The following is a 14384-nucleotide window of genomic DNA, read 5'->3' as shown; positions in this document are numbered from 1 at the left end:
GGCTGGGTGTGTCTGCACCCCCACCAACCCCCCCCCCCCGCCCTCTCCCTTACACTCCTTCTGTCCCTCATCCCTCTGTGGCACTCCATCCTCGCTGTTCCCAACATCCTTTGCTCCTGTCAGATTTACAAGCTCACTCTCTGCTCCACGTTGACAAATACAGTCCTGTGCAAAAGTCTTAGGCACCCTCACTATATATATATGTGCCTAAGACTTTAGCACAATACTGTATGTATTAAGTTCAAAGTACATTTATTATCAACATATGTATACTATATACAACCTTGAGATTTGTCTCCTTACAGGCAGTCACAAAACAAAGAAAGCCAATAGAACACATTTTAAAAAGACTGACAAACACCCAGAGTGCAGAGAGAGGAAAAAAAGAAATTTGTGCAAACAATAGAAATAAGCAAATAACATTCAGAATTCAGGTTGACAAAAGCGAGTCCACAGCTAGGCTTTAGCTGCAGACCACAGCCTCAGTTCAGAGCAGAGGCAAGAAACGCTGTGGAGCGGTGAGCTGATCTGCCTTTGTCCCCGACAGTGATTGTAAACCTGAGTCTGATTCAGACTCTCTGCGGAGGGCTGAATGGGAGATGAGGATTACAGAACCAGCAGTGGGACCGGAGGGTGACGAGGAAGGGGGAAAGGTGAGAGGGAAAAGGAGGGGGAGGGGAAGTGATTAGCAAGAGGGAAGTGGGTGGCGTGAGGATTTCCCTTCGCTAGCCTGTTTCTTGGCTGTCTTTATTCATAATCTCTGGAAAAACCCATGGCTGCTATCAAGAACTTTCCACGTTTCCATAGCACCTTTCAAAGATACAATTTAATGTCAGAGGAATGTATGCAATATATATCCTGAAATGCTTTTTCATTGCAAACATCCATGAAAACAGAGGTGCCCCAAAGAATGAATGACAGTTAAATGTTAGAACCCCAAAATCTCCCCCCCCCACCACCCTCCTGCGTGCAATCGGCAGTGAGCAACAATCCCCCCCCGCCACTGGCAAAAAAAAAATCATCACCGCCATCAGGCACTCAAGTGTGCGCAAAGCAATAGCAAAGACACAGACTTGCAGTTACCCCAAAGACTTTGCGTTTCACCCGGGATTTGACATACCGCAGGTTCTCTCTATTAGAGGAGAAAGAGGCGTCTCCATTTTTCCCAGCGAGCGGGGAGATATAACAAACAACTCGCTGGTTTACAGTGTTAAAAGTCCGCTTTGTTGCTTTTTTTGATCCTTTCGTATCATAACAGCCAATGAAGGACTTTTTAAATATGATCACTGTTGGAATGTGACAGTCAATTCAGTGGACAAGTTCCTACAAATATAAATGTTGTAATCACAGTTTGAAGAATTAGTGCCAGGCCTCTGGGGGGGAAACCTACTTGATAGAGGTGCACATGATGAGGTGTATATCAAGTAGACAGCCAGAGACTTCTCCCAGGGTGACAGTGAAGGAACCTACTTCTGACATCTCTTCTATACTTCCGTCCAATCACAGTAAAATAATGCCCTCTGGTATTACTTCTGTCAAGTCACCTCTCATCCTCCTTCTCTCCAAAGAGAAAAGCCCCCCTAGCTCTCTCAACCCCTCCTCATAAGACATGCTCTCTAATCCAGGCAGCATCCTGGTATCCTCTGCACCCTCGCTAAAGCTTCCACATCCTTCCTATAAAGAACCAAACCTGAACACAATACTCCAAGTGTGATACAACTCGAGTGTAATAGAGCTGCAACATTATCTCATGGCTCTTGAATTCAGTTCCTCAACTAATGAAGGCCAATACACTATAGACCTTCTGAACAACCCTATCAACTTGAGCAGCAACGTTGAGGGATTTATGGACGTGGATGTCAAGATCCTTCTGTTCTTCCACACCGCTAAGATTCCTGCCATTAACGGTGTGCTCTGCCTTTAATTTCAGCCTTCCGAAGTGTCATACAGAGTCATAGAAAAGTACAGCCTGGAATCAGGCCATTTGGCCCATCTAGTCTGTGCCAAACCATTTAAACTGCCTACTGTCATCGACCTGCACCCAGCCCATAGCCATCCATATACCTATCCAAGCTTCTCTTAAACATTGAAATCGAGCTCACGTGCACCACCCGTTCGTTCCACACTCTCACCATCGAGTGAAGAAGTTTCCCCTCATGTTTTCCTTAAACTTTTCACCTTTCACCCTTAACCCATGACCTCTGGTTGTAGTCCCACCTGACCTCAGAGGGAAAAAGCCTGCTTATATTCACCCTATCATTTTATACTTTTTTGGATTGAGCCTCCTCTACCATTCTGTATCTTGTCTATATCCCTTTGTGACCTATGATAGCCTTATGTCCACAACACCCCCTACCTTAGTGTCATTTGCAAACTTACTAACCTGCCCTTCCACTTCCTCACCTGAGTAAAATTACAAAGAACAGGGGTCACACCACTGGTCACCAACCTCCAGGCAGAATACGTTCCATCTACTACCACACTCTGCCCTCGTTGGCAAGCCAGTTCTGGATCCATGCGGGCAAGTTTCCCTCTATCTTATGCTTCCTGGCTTTCTGGATGAGTCTACCATGGGGAAACATATCAAACACGTTGTTAAAATCCATGTATACTACACCCAGTGCTCAATGTTTTGTCACATCCTGAAAGTATTCAGTCGGGCTCATGGGGTCTGACCTGCCCCTCAAAGTCATGTTGAGTATCCCTAGTAAGACTATGCCTCGCCAATTCTTTTAGAAACAGGCCCTTATGCCCACCATAAATGTGCTGACCCTGATGCCAAATTTAACTCATCCCCATTCCCTGCACTTGATCCATATCCCTCCATTCCCCAAAGATCCATGCTCTCGTCTAAGTTCCACTCTCACATCTGCTTCCAGCATGAAAAAGACCCCACGGCTACCGCTTTGCAGACCTGCACGTCATAAACACAAGAGATTCTGCAGATGCTGGAAATAGAGCAACAAACACACAAAATGCTAGAGGAACTCCACAGGTAAGGTAGCATCTTCGGAAAGGAACAGTGAGTCAACATTTCGGGCCAAGATCTGAGATCGTGAAGTGCCTGGTCCCGAAACATCGGCTGTTTATTCCACTCCATAGATGCTGCCTGACCTGAGTTCCTCCAGCATTTTATGTTTAATCAGATGGAAGTGCCCTGTCCACTGGCTGATTTAGTCTGTGAGGAAGTGTTTTGATTTCAGGGATATCTTGTGACACGGAGTCCACCACAGGAGTGGTTGCCTTTATTGTTGCTTTCCCAGTTCTGAGTTGCTTACCCTGGAAGCAAGCTGTACTTTCATAATGCTCTACTTTGCACGCTCGTAGACTGGCAACTTCACACCACTTGTTAACCATTAAATGAGCTGAACGGAGGAACAAAGTTAAACCTCCTAGCAACAGTCACAACCAAGAGCTCATCTATTGACATGAGATTCTATATTTGACTCTCAGATTTCTTATCAAATCTAGTCATCTGGAAAAGCATCTCTTATATATTTCCACCAGGCGCCAGACCTATTGTTATCAAAGTCTTGTGGCTTAACATTTCTCACTGACACAGCAATTGTACTGGATCAATATTCAATAAGAACTTGTGCAAAAATAAAAACACCAGAAAACCTGCTGATGCAGAGCAACACACAAAATGCTGGAGGAACTCTGCAGGTCAGGCAGCTTCTATCGAAAAGAGTAAACAGCTGATGTTTCAGGCCGAGTCCCTTCTTCAGGACTGGAAAAGTGGGGGGGGGGGGGGGGGAATGCTTGAAGCCAGAATAAAAAGGTGGGGGGAGGGGAAGGAGGCTAGCTGGAGGGTGATAGGTGAAGCCAGGTGGATGGGAAAGGTCAAGGGCTGGAGAGGAAGGAATCTGATAGGAGAGGAGAAAAGGAAGGAGGAGGGGACCCTAGGGGAAGTGACAGGCAGGTGAGAAGAGGTACAGTAAATGGCCAGAGTGGGGAATAGAGGAGGTGGTGGGTGGGGGGAGGGCAAATTTTGTTCACTGGAAGGAGAAATCGACATTCATGCATTCAGGTTGAATAGTACCAAGACGGACAGAAAAATAAGGTGTTGGTTCTCACGGCACTAGAGGAGGCCGTGGATCGACATGTCAGATTGACACGTGCCTTTTACACGTTGTGTAAAAAAAATAGCTTTGGATGCTCCTTCCATGAAATCAGTGTATTGTGTTGTCACACACTGTTCAAATGCACGTCCTTTCAAATTCAATTTCAAACCCAAGTTTATTGCCATTTAACTATATACAGTACATGTGTACCATCAAATGAGACGTTGTTTCTCTGGACCAGTAGTACACATACTGCAACTACGTCGACTCAGGCCTTGGGGGCCGGCGTCGGCCAAATGAGTACACATAACACACAATAACTTAGAAAAGTAAGAATTAAACCTACAAATGAATTACACATGATTAAACAAAGTAAAGTGCACAAGTTAACTATTGTAAGGTAGAGTACAAATTATCCAGTGACACTTCGAATGCGATGTGGCAGGGAGTTCAGAAGCCTAATGGCCTGAGGGAAGAAGCTGTTTCTCATCCTGACTGTTCTGGTCTTTATGCATCGGAGTCTCCTGCCTGATGGTAGAAAGTCAAAGAGGATGCTGGGTGGGTGGGTGGGACCACTGATAATACTGAGGGCCCTGCGTAAGCAGCACTCCTGATAAATGTCCCCGATGGACGGTAGGGAGACCCCTATGATCCTCTCAGTCAATCTCAGTCCTTTGTAGGGACTTCCAGTCTGATGCTGTGCTGCTCCCAGACCAGATGGAGATGTCTCAATGGTGCTCCTGTAACATTCAGTTAATATGGGGGTCTGGGGGTGGGGCAGTGGAGCCTCACCTGCCCTCAATCTCCTTGGCAAGTAGAGGTGCCTTCTTGATCAGAGAGGAGAACCTGAGGCACCAGGTGAGGTCACCTGTGATGTAAATTAACAAATAATAAATTATATGCAGTCCAGATAATAAAGGTGCCTTTACGACACAAGTCAAAGAGCAAAGAGTGAGAAGTTACTGGTGCATCATATGTGGTGGCAGGGGGTCTCACCACCTGGGGGAGGCAGCGGTTTCCCACTCTGGCAGTCCTTGTCCTAATGTTACCCCCTGCCTGATAGCAGAGGGGCCAAAGAGATTGTGGGACGGATGGGACAATGATAGCAGCACTCCTGCTAAGTATCTTGGAATGGTGGAAGAGAGGCCCCGATAGGTTCCTCCAGCAGTGTGTGTGTATTGCTTAGGTTGGATTGATCGAAGCACCAGGTTGATTTGGAAAGGTCGGATATGGGCTGAATCGAGGCAGCGGGGTCCAGACCCAGAGCGTATCCATGCGGCAGGGCCCAGGTCCTAGAGAGAGAGGAACGACCCGATGATTTAAACGCTGGGCCAGTTGAAAAGGCAGGTGTTGGGACTAGAGACCAGGGTCGAGCCGGTTCTGCTCACTGCTCCATGACGTTTACTCTCCTGTGATGAACTGAGGCTGTGGCCTGCTCTGGCTGCTCTGGGCTTCATGTCTGAGGACTCACTTTCATTTTAAATGCTATTTGCTTAATTTTATCGCTCACACTATATATACTTTTTCTCGCTCTCTGAACATTGGGTATTTGTCAATTTTTTAATGGGTTCTTCTGGATTTCTTGTTTTCTGTCTGCCTGTAAGGAGATGAATGTCAAGGTTACATAAAGTATACATACTTTGATTAAAAAAAAATGCACTTTGAACTTTACGGGGTTTCTTATCACAAATCATAAAGGCATAATATATAGGAGCAGAATGAGACCATTCAGCCCATCAAGTGTGCTTCACCATTTGACGACGGCTGATGACCCCTCCCTCAACCCCATTCTTTACCTTCTCCCTGTAACCTTTGCCACCCTAACTAATCAAGAACCTATAAACCTCTGCTTTTAATAGACCCAAAGACCTGGTGTCCACAGCCGCCTGCAGCAATGAATTCCACAGACTCACACGGCACATTTCACTGTATGGTTAAGTAATAAATAAATCTGAATCGGCAACTCCGGACCGACATTTCAGTGTAATCTTGAGATTGTCGCACCATCAAAAATGCTGTTGTTCAGACGGGACGTTAAAACCAAGGACGGTCTGTTTCATGAAGAAGAACAAGAGTGTTTCTCTTGGTGCTTTTGGTCAATGTCTGTCTATCAACCACCATCACTGCCGTTACGGAAACAGCAATGAGGAATCCCTTTACATTTGAATGCGACGCTATTCCTGGGTCTCCACCCAGGACTTGCGTGACTGACAGTAGCGAAAACCGCGAGGAAGCTGCTGATGTGGTGGAGGAAGCCCTGAATATCACCTGAGATGGAGGCTGTTCATTGCTGCCCTAAATGCCGCTGAAGTAGTGGGCAAAAGATAAGAGGCCATCACTGAACCTGAATTAGTCTACATCATGTTGCTTGAGGAACTCTGCAGATGCTGGAACTGAAAAGCAACACACACACAATGCTGGGGGAACTCAGCATCTATTGAAAAGTGTAAATAGTTGACGTTTCAGGCCAAGACCCTTCTTCACACTGCTGTTCGTGGAAGTTTGCTGTACACAAACAGAAAGTGATATCAGAGCATCGAACAGTAAAACACAGTGCAGGCCATTCGGCTCACAATGTTGTGCCAATCTTTTAACCTACCCTAAGATCAATCTAACCCTTCCCTCCTACAGAGCCCTTCATTGTTCTGAAACCTGTGTGCCTCTACGAGTTTCTTAGATTCCCCTGTTGTATCTTCCGCTATCGCTACCCTGGCAGACACAAAATCTGCAGATGCTGGGGTCAAAGCACACCCACCGCACTCTGTTGAAGTAAAACTTACCTTTGACATCTCCCCTATACCTTCCCCCAGTCACCTTAAAATAATGTGTCCTTGTATTGTTTTCCCTGCCCTGGGGAAAAAGGCACTGGCTGTCCACTCAGTCATCTTGTACACCTCTATCCAGTCACTTCTCATCCTCCTTCGCTCCAGAGAGAAAAGCCCGAGCTCACTCAACCCATCCTCATAAGACACAGGAGCATCTCTCGTCCAGGCAGCGTCCTGATAAATCTCCTCTGCACCCTTTCTGAAGCTTCCACATCCTTCCTGTAATGAGATGACCAGAACTGAACAGAATATTTCAGGTGTGAAATATTATTTCCCGGTTATAAAGAATAGAGTCACAAAGGGTGACCAAGAGAAACACAGGTCTTTAGATATAACACACCACTTCTTCCTTGTTCTGTAGCCTCCAGCATTTCTGGTCGATTGATAGCAAGCGAGGGAAGACTGGTTCAAACTCCTCTCTCCTTGCTGTCTCAGGCCCAGAACCAAACACACCGCACGCGATTGAAACTGAAGTTATGCACAGCAAATTGTAACAACCACATAGCGTGACTGGATTTGCAGAAATGAGGGACCCTCACCTCATCCAAGTAAAACAGAGGCTGCTTTGTTTAATCTCGGACCCCTATCCCTGTGGATGGGTTCACGTGCAATGGTCAGGCCTCACGCCAATGAATTTTTTACTTATCATCCGGAGACAACAGCAACAACTCCAAACCCCATTTGTTCAGTAGCCCAGGGAGCTTTTCATCAATGAAAAGTGGACACAAAACCATATAAAGAGGTGTTCGGACAGCTGATCACAAGATCAGTCACAGCAGTGGCTCTAAGGGACTATAAGAAGAAAAGGAGGGGACATTGGCTTAGACTCTGATATAGAACTTCCAATCCCATGGACAAACAGGCAACTCATTCATATATTAATCATATCCTAATCCTTTTATACCAATCGTACCCTAAACCTCTAATACAAATCCCACCATAACCCATTGATACCAATCCTACCCTAACCCATTTATACAAATCCTACCCTTACCCACCTATACCAACCCTACTCTAACCAATTTATACTAATCCTACATTAACCCCTTCATACTATTCCTACCTGAACCCATAAATACCATTCCTACCCTAACACATTGGTACTAATCACACCATAACCCATTTATAACAATCCATAAGACCATAAGACTTTGGAGTAGAATCAGGCCATCTGGCCCATCAGGTCTGTTCCACCATTCAATCATGGCTGATCCTTTTCTTCCCCTCCTCAACCCCACTCCCCAGTCTAATTGGACCCTAAACCATTTATACTGATCCTACCCTAGTCTATTATATTATACTAGTCATACCATAACCTATTAATACCAATCCTATCCTCATCCATTGGTATAACCTAGTTATCCCAATCCTATTCTAACACATTGGTACTAATCACACCGTAACCCATTTATAATAATCTTATCCAACCATTTTTATGAATCCTGCCCTAAACCATTTATGCTAATCACTGACTAACCCATTTATATCAATCTAATCATAACCCATTTATACCAATCCTACTCTAACTTATTTATACTAATCCCAGTCTAACCAATTTATACCAATCCTACCCTAACCCATTTGTAACAATCCCACTCTAACCAATTTATACAAATCCTACACTAACCCCTTCATACTAATTCTATCCAAACTCATTAATACCAATCCTATCCTAACACATTGATACCAATCCTACCCTAATCTGTTCATGCCAATCCATCCTTAACCCATTTATACTAATCATACCCCAAACCATTTGTACTAATTGCACCTTAACCTATTTATACTAAACCTAACCTAACCAATTTTACCAATCCTACCCTAATGCATTAATACCAGTCCTACTGAAACCCATTTATACTAATCCTACCCTAACCCATTTATACCAATTCTTCCTAACCCACTTAACCCAATCCTACTCTAACCCATTTACACCAATCCTACCCTAACCCATTTATACTAATGTTATCCTAACCCAGTTATACTAATCCTACCCTAACCCATTTATTCTCCCCACATTAATTAACTCTCTCCAATTTCTACCACAGTCGACAGCAGAAAACAAGCCTTTCAGCTCATCTAGTCTGCACCAGCCTGGGTTTCTGCCCATTTCCATCCATCTTGACCCACAGCATAGCCCTCCATTCCCCTCTCATTCATGTACTTACCCAAATTTCTCTTAAATGTTGAAGTCAGATCCGCAGCCAGCACTTCTGCTGGCAGATCAATCATTCCATCTTGGCTGATTTATTTTCCCTCTCAACCCCATTCTCCTGCCTACTCCCCATAACCTTTGACACCTTTACTAAGCAAGAACCTATCAGCCTCCATTCTAAAAATACCCAATACCCAATGACTTGGCCTCCACAGCCATCTGTGGCAATGAATTCCACAGATTCACCACCATCTGCTAAAGAAATTCCTCCTCTTCTCTGATGCTAAGGGACGTACTTGCATTCTGAGGCTGTGCTGCCAGTGCAAACCTCTTCCCCCGACTAGAAATATCCTCTTCCCGTCCACTGTTTCCAGGCCTTTTAATTTTTGGTAAGTTTCAAAGAGATTGCCCTCCCCCCATTCTTCTAAACACTGGTGACAACATTCCCAGAGGCACCTAATGCTCCACATACATTAACCCCTCCTTGTAAATCTCCTCTGGACCCTCTCCAATGCCAGAATATCCTTTCTTAGGATGGAGGTACCACCTATTGAAGAAGACGTCACCTCTAAGGCAGGCAGAGGAGCTTGTTAGATCTTGATGCTCTTGTGATCAAAGGTTATTTCGAAGTCAAGAATAAGGCATAAAACTTGCTGCTTACAATTGTTTTATTAAGGGTTCCAAGAGCAGAAAATGACCAAGAAAGAGGAGCCAAGAGAACAAAGAAAAGAGGAAGGAAAAAGCAGCTGTGGTCGTCTCATTCTCAGGCTGGTGATAACACAAATTCCAGTGATAACAATTAACATATCAGGTAGACAGATTTCAGTGGTGTGACACCTGCTACTGTAGAAAAATACAGTAGCTTGTAGAAAAATGCAAAAGCAACTGTCTTGCAATTGCTGGAAAATTCATTGAATTATTACCTGTATGTTAGTGATTATATAAAAATACAAGCAAGCATAGGAAAGTTAAACTACAAGAAAAATCACATGTCTACACCCCAATCTAACAAGATCCAGCACTGGAAGACGATATTGACCTCTGCTTCCCAGTGCACAGCTGGCTGCCTTAGTTAATGGTACAAGCGACTGACCGCACTCTTTAAAAAGTGGTTCTCCAGCAGCCTGAGATGGAAAAGCTGTTCCAGAAATGCTAATGTTTTCTTTAGCCGGGCCTTTACAGTGTGCTGAGGGTGGTGGTGGGGGTTGCTGATGTGAACGATGGAGGGGCAGAGGGGGAGGGGAATATTTAATACAGGGTTGGTCCATATACGTCCAAAGAATTTCTACCACCTACACAGCCAGAGAGTGTGAGCATGAGAGAGAGGGAAAGAGAAAGGGAGAGGAAAAGAGGGGGAGGGAGAGAAAGAGAGATGGAAAGTGAGAGGGAAAGAGGGGAAAGAAAGAGAGGGGGTGGGAAAGGGAGGAAAAGAGAGGGAGGGGATAGGAGAAGAAGGGAAGGAGGGAGAGAGGAGGGGGTTGAAAGAAAGAGAGATGAGGGAGTGGGAGGGAGAGGGAGGGAGAGAAAGAAGCAGAGAGATAGAGAGAAAGTGAGAGAGAGGAAGAAAGATGGAGAGTGAGAGAGGGAGAAGAGGGGGTGTTGAAAGGAGAGAGAGAGAAAGATGGAGAAGAGAGGGAGAGAGAGGAGGAAAGGAAAAAAATGTACAGGTAGTACATACCACAGGGCTGGACTGTAGTTGACATCACCTTGTACTCATAATTACTTCTATGGTATTAAGCACTGCTGAACAAAATGATTCAACCTGGCTGACATTCAAAACTAATTGCCAGAAGATTACTGAATGACTCAGGATTTACAAAAGGATCATCAGAACAAAGGCCATTTGTGATATTCCCCACCTGCTTACTAAATAGTCACTACTTAGTTTAAACTGATTTATTTGACCAGAAGATTAACTTCCAATCCAAAATGACTCATTCATTCACATCTGACACTATGACTGGGTCATACGGTGTTGGGAGAGCTGGCGAAAGGAAGTTGAAGTTAGATGCCAGTGATCCTCAGACCAACCAGCACTTGCAGTACATACCCCAGACCACTACTGCCCAAGGTGTCAAATCTTCACCCACAGACCATAGTTCTTGAATCATTAATCTGAGCCAGACAGTTCTCCCCTGCTGGTCAACACATTTCATTGCTTTCAACATCTCCAGCAAACTTCTGCAGAAGTACTGTGGAGAGCGTTTTCACTGGTTGCATCACTACTTGGTATGGGGGGGGGGGGAGGCGTGTCTATGGCACAGGGTCGGAAAACACTGCAGAAAGTTGTGAACTCATCCAGCTTCAACACGGGCACTAGCCTGCCCAGATTTGAGGACACCTTCAATATGTGATGCCTCAAGAAGGCAGCATCCATCACGAAGACCCCTCAACACCCAGGACATGTCCTCTTCTCATTACAACATTCAGGGAGGAGGCACAGGAACCTGAAGACACACAGTCAATGATTCAGGAACAACTTCTTCCCCTCTACCATCCATTTCTGAATGAACATTGAGCCCATGAACACTATCTAACTATATGATCTCTTTTTGCACTTATTTTTAAAGTTCAAAAGTTCAAAGTAAATTTACTTACTTACTGTCTGTAACTCCACTGGTGTTTTGGGCAGCAATGAAGGTCCTCCATCTCTGTCTGTCCTTGGCCATTTTCTCTATTGTGCCCCAGGTGTGGTTCAAGATCTTCATTTCTGCCTCTACGGTATGGCTCCGACTTGTCTTTGGTCTCCTGCATTTCCTTCGCCCTTCCAGGGTCCACTGAAGTGCTGTCTTGATGATGGGAGCTGGCCTCTCTTCTCATCACGTGCCCAATCCAGCTCCAGCGTTTCCTCATGATGATTGTGGCCGTGTCCTCTTGGTGACACTGAAGGAGTAGCGGGTGGTTGGAGATCTTTTCAGACCAGAAAATATGGAGGCTTTTCCAGAGGCTCATGGTGTGGGATAACGACAGCTTGACAAGGTCCCTGTCTGTCAGGTAAGTAATTTTATTATCAAAGTACATACACGTCAACACATACTACTCTGAGATTCATTTTCTTGTGGGCATATACAATAAATCTATCAAATAATAACTCGTGCTTTGAGTGTATTTCTATGTTACATTGACTGCTCTATTTATCAAAATTATTATAAATTACTATGATTGCACATTTAGACAAAGACATAGCGTAAAGATTTTTACTCCTCATGTATGTGAAGGATGTAAGAAATAAAGGCAATTCAATTTAATTCATGACAGAATTAATGGAAGACTGCCCCAACTTGGGTGTTCAACCAGAATGCAGAAGACAACAAACAATGCAAATATAAAAAGAAAGAAATAATAATAATCAATAAATAAGCAATAACTATTAGGAACATGAGATGACGTGTACTTGAAAGTTCAGTGTCTAGGTTGTGGGAACATCTCAGTGATCTTATTGTAAGTTGCAACGTACTGTTGCCACAAGACATCTGGCAACATCCATCACTGATAGTACGAGGGGTGATTGGTAAGTTCGTGGCCTAAGGTAGATGGAGATGAGTTATACAGCTCTCGTTACATGCACGTGCAGTTCAACTCTTTGAGTGAAAATGCAGAAAGCTTGAGGTTAACAACTCATCAGTTAATAACTCATCGGGTGATTGATAAGTTTGTGGCCTAAGGTAGAAGGCGATGAGTTATTAACTCCAAACTTTCTGCATAATCACTCAGAGTTGAACTGCACGTGTATGTAACGAGAACTGTATAACTCATCTCTTTCTACCTTAGGCCACTAACTTATCAATCACCCCTGCCGTGGACACTTTCTGGAGGTCCAAGATCCGTATGCTCCACGACCGCTGCACTAAGTGTGTACATGTAGGAGGGGACTATGTTGAAAAATAAATGTGCTAGGTTTTCTAAAATTGACTCCTTCTACCTTAGGCCACAGACCTATCAATCACCCCTCGTAAACTTGATTCTGATTGGACTGTAACCCCAGATTTCTGTCGTGTTGGGGTCATAATCTAGGTCATAAATCCTCAACGGTTTGCCGCTCTGCCAAACTAAACCATGTCTGCCCTCAAAGATCCAAGAGAAGAGTGGTCCAGAGAGTTTCCTCTGCTTCTGGTCAGCAACATTACAGCACAGATTACTGAGTCACGGATTCTGGTAGTAATATCGGTTCTACTTCAGAAGGTGAGAAGGGCTCCTTAATGTATTCTTGGAGGTGTTCTGAACTTTGGCACAGGAACCAAAGACCTGATAATCTCTTATCAATCAGTTTATTTTTATGGTCTTTAGAGCCTACTCAGATTTTTCATTAACTATTATGGGTAGCTAGGGCTTTTCCCTTTAGAACCTTGGAGAGGTGTGCAAGATGATAAGAGGCATAGATCGAGTGGACAGCCAGAGACGCTTTCCCAGGGTGGAGATGGCTAATACAAAGAGGCATAATGTTAAGGCAATTGGAGGAAAGTATGGTGGGGGAGGGTGTATCAGGGATAGCTTATTTCCCACATGGAGAGTGGTGGGTTCAATAAACACCCTCCCAGGGAGGTCTTGGATGCAGATACATTAGGGACATTTAAGAGACTCTTAGGCAGGTACCTAGATGATAGAAAAATGGAGGGCTACATGGGAAGGAAGGGTGAGATTGATTTGAGAGTAGGTTAAAAGGTTGGCACAACATTGCGGGCCGAAGGGCCTGTACTGTTCTATGTTCCTTCTACAAAGGCTTGATATCCCCTCATACTCAGCTTGGTTCTTATCAGGTCACCATCCGCTCTGTTCGGCAGGTGACAGGACAGCAGCCTAAATGTGTGCTTTGAAAGAAATAAAGTTCGACGTTTAGAAAGAAAAACATAAATTCCGGATGTTTGCTCCTTAATGATGGCGCTCAGTACTCGGCGTCGGAGAGCTGATCAGAGCTCGAAGTTTTCGGATGACTCAGTCAGATTGTGGTCGGGCATGGCAGGGAGAGTTTTTCTTCCTTCTCCCGTTTGCGTGAGATGTGGGACATTTGAGAGACTTTGAACTTTACTGTGCTCATGGACTGTTCTTCATCAAGTTATGGTATTGTTGCACTGTTGTAACTATATGTTATAATTATGTGGTTCTGTCAGTTTACTCAGTCTTGGTCTGTCCTGTGTTTTGTGATATCACACTGGAGGAAATATTGTATCATTTCTTAATGCATGCATTACTAAATGACAATAAAAGAGGACTACGTGTCTTCATAATCATAATAGCGATACAGAACTTTATTGATGAAAAAGAAGCAGAAAAGTAAGCAAGGCAGACTCGATGGGCTAAATGGCCTAATTCTACCCCTACGGTCATCGACAAAATGGCTTA

Source organism: Mobula birostris, chromosome 12, assembly GCF_030028105.1.
Source record: "Mobula birostris isolate sMobBir1 chromosome 12, sMobBir1.hap1, whole genome shotgun sequence".
NCBI classification, from domain to species: Eukaryota; Metazoa; Chordata; class Chondrichthyes; order Myliobatiformes; family Myliobatidae; genus Mobula; species Mobula birostris.
The sequence above is the reverse complement of the archived record's forward strand: the minus strand, read 5'-3'. Positions refer to the sequence as shown.